This window comes from Squalius cephalus (assembly GCF_949319135.1).
Source record: "Squalius cephalus genome assembly, chromosome: 1".
Classification (NCBI taxonomy): domain Eukaryota; kingdom Metazoa; phylum Chordata; class Actinopteri; order Cypriniformes; family Leuciscidae; genus Squalius; species Squalius cephalus.
Window position 1 is genome coordinate 31,993,424 of NC_137122.1, and position 2,831 is coordinate 31,996,254.

A 2,831-nucleotide genomic window follows, 5' to 3' on the forward strand; every position below is an offset into this window, starting at 1 on the left:
CACAATTAATCGTTCAAAAAGTCAACCATCTGAGGAATCATCCGTTAGTAAAACAAAGAACCCTCGTTCGAAGAGCTACACGCTAAATAGAAAAAGATTAGGCTATAGCCCATTATACACCTCGTATCAAGATCGGACTGCTTTTCAGAGATGGTGACAACTCCGAGACATGGACAAGGATTTAAAGCCAACCCAGAGATGGCGTTATTCCCTCAGATAAAATAACCTTGGGAAGTTCGGATTCCGAATCAACATGTAAATCTTGTAGAGGACACTGCGCTTGTTAATCACATCAACACATTTGTCATTGAGCTTGAAAGAGTAGGTCTATCATTACTAGGAAGACATTAAGCCTAGTTTTATTAATATTATGTAGGCTACTTAGATGATATAGGCCTAGCTAAATCTCAAGTTTCAGTGGAAGTTTAAACTTCTGAATTTGCTAATGTTGGAAAGAAATGGTGAAATATCAAAGCACTGAGTTTTGCAAAACGATGTTTGTGTTTCTGTTATTAACGGGAAATGTCGGTAACACTTTATTTCGATGGTCCCTTGTGAACATACTGACTAAAAGTAACTTACTCTGCAACTAGCCTACGTCAACTTAAATTCGACTAACCCTACCAGTCTAGCTACACTCTAATGAGAGAGTTAGTGGACATAAGCCAGCGCAGGAACTTTCACCAGGAACTAGGGACTTTGGTGGTCTAAATAAAGTTCCGGGTAAAACTTCCCCCCTCTGCGGCCCTGTCCCAAATGGCGCCGTCAACACTCGCCGTCTTCCTACGAGTCTGCACCTATGTTTGACAGTCTATGGTCTGCACCTGCACTTACGTGGCGTAACGCCGCTTTAACCAAAATAAATCTGCTGCGGAGCTCGCATCAGTGCAGGTACAGCAAAAATGCACATCAAGGGCGAAAAGTGCACATGAAGTGTGCCATGTGGGACCTCTAGTCCCTGCTCGTGAGGTAGTACTTTTTTGGGCGCTGAACATGCTGATTGGTTGAGTTCAAGCAACATTTTGATTGGTTAACCACCATTTTTTAAAATCTGTTGCGGTCTATTTTTTACAGTCTATGGTTGCGGTACGTGTTGTTTGCGATTTAGATAAACAATGGAGTTTAAAAAATATGATCGATGGACCGAAGACAAGCTTCAGGCTTTATTAAGCTTATATAAGGAGGGCGGAAACTGTGAAGTCGCGTGCAGTCCTACGTCACCGGACTAATTTGCCTAATTTAAATTTTCACTGTACTTTAGACCGCGATGGAAACGCAGACAGCAACAGGTCAGGGGGGAAAAAGTGCCTGGGACAATCACACAGAAGAGCGTCGGGAAGATGAAACGAAACGAACGAAGGTCTACCATCAAAGGTAACTATGGCCCAGTTTCACAGACAAGGCTTAGACTACGCCAGGATTAAGCCTTAGTTTAATTAGGGCATATAAGTAGCTTTTATAAACGTGCCTTAGAAAAATAAACATTACTGGTGTGTATCTTGAGAGAAAAAAAAATGGCACTGACATATTTTATGATAATAGGCTATGTTAGTCACACTGTTGCTTTCAGTTAAACCTTCAAATATGAATTTTAGTTTCTGGGCCTAGCTTATGCCTTGTTCTTGAAACCGGGGGTATAAAGGACCGGGAGATTTTATAATGAAATAAAAGAGAACTGACTGTCTGGTACAACTTCATGTGCTAAATTCACAAATTTTGTTTAAAATATCAAGTTACGTTAACTGTACTTGTTCAATGGGTATTAATCATAGACTGTAAAAAAATATGGACGTAGTGTCCGTGACGTCACCCGTAGGTTTCTGAAGAGCATTTTTGAAGCCTAAAGTGGGCGGAGCCGGCCGTCGCCATCTTGGCCTTGCGTCACTCCCGGATAACAGAAAATAGGCAAACAGGCGGGGCGTGAGTGGAGCTGAGGAGAGGAGCCTGGCCATAGATATGAGCCTGGCTATCTGAAATCACCTAGCTCGACGTGATCGAGTTAGCTGATGATGTTAAGCCAATTAAAAGTTCCTATTTTTGCCCGCCCCTTCGAAATAGTATAATAGTTAAAAGACATGGCTACAAGTGAGACTGTGTATTACTTCGAGAGTGTTTGTGTGTGACAGTGATTTATGTGCATACATGTCAGTCACTCTTTCATGGTCCGTCAGCGCAGCATCGCTCAAGTTCGTAGAGAGCTTATTCAGTCCATTTTAAATTCTGATTTTGGCCGTCTCTCAAATGGGTTAAACCGTTAAACCATAGATATATTGCCTTTGAAGTGCAAGTAAATGCGCTAGAAAATCCGCGCTCATTTATGTGGATTTATTGCACGGACGGAGAAAGCGCCGACGCCTGCATGATTTCATCTGACGGTACATAAGCATATTATAATCCCTCTGTTCCGTGAGAGCAGAACGAACGAGCCTTTATTGACGTTTAAATTTGAAAACCCCCAAAATCAACGAAATTGTCAGACATCCATTAGTGCATGTTCACAGAGGAAAACAACTGAAATACAGCGCTGGTTGTTCTCTCGAACGATAACGATGGAATCCAAAGACGTGGGCTTTGTACCCAAGTATTAAATTGTATGAAATAATCCCGAAAAAAAAGCACAAACACTGCAGAGATGGCAAGTTCAGCAGCAACATTTGCTGAGGTGAAGTGACGGCTAGTAACAGCAGACAAACGGGCGGCTAGCATTGACAGCGGCAATCCATCTGTCACTCAAGTGGCCAGTGGCCACACCCTTAAATTTAAATATTAATCAACTAAACGGATGAGTTATAAAATAATTCACCCCCCTCACAGTTGTTATGAAGGGCAAA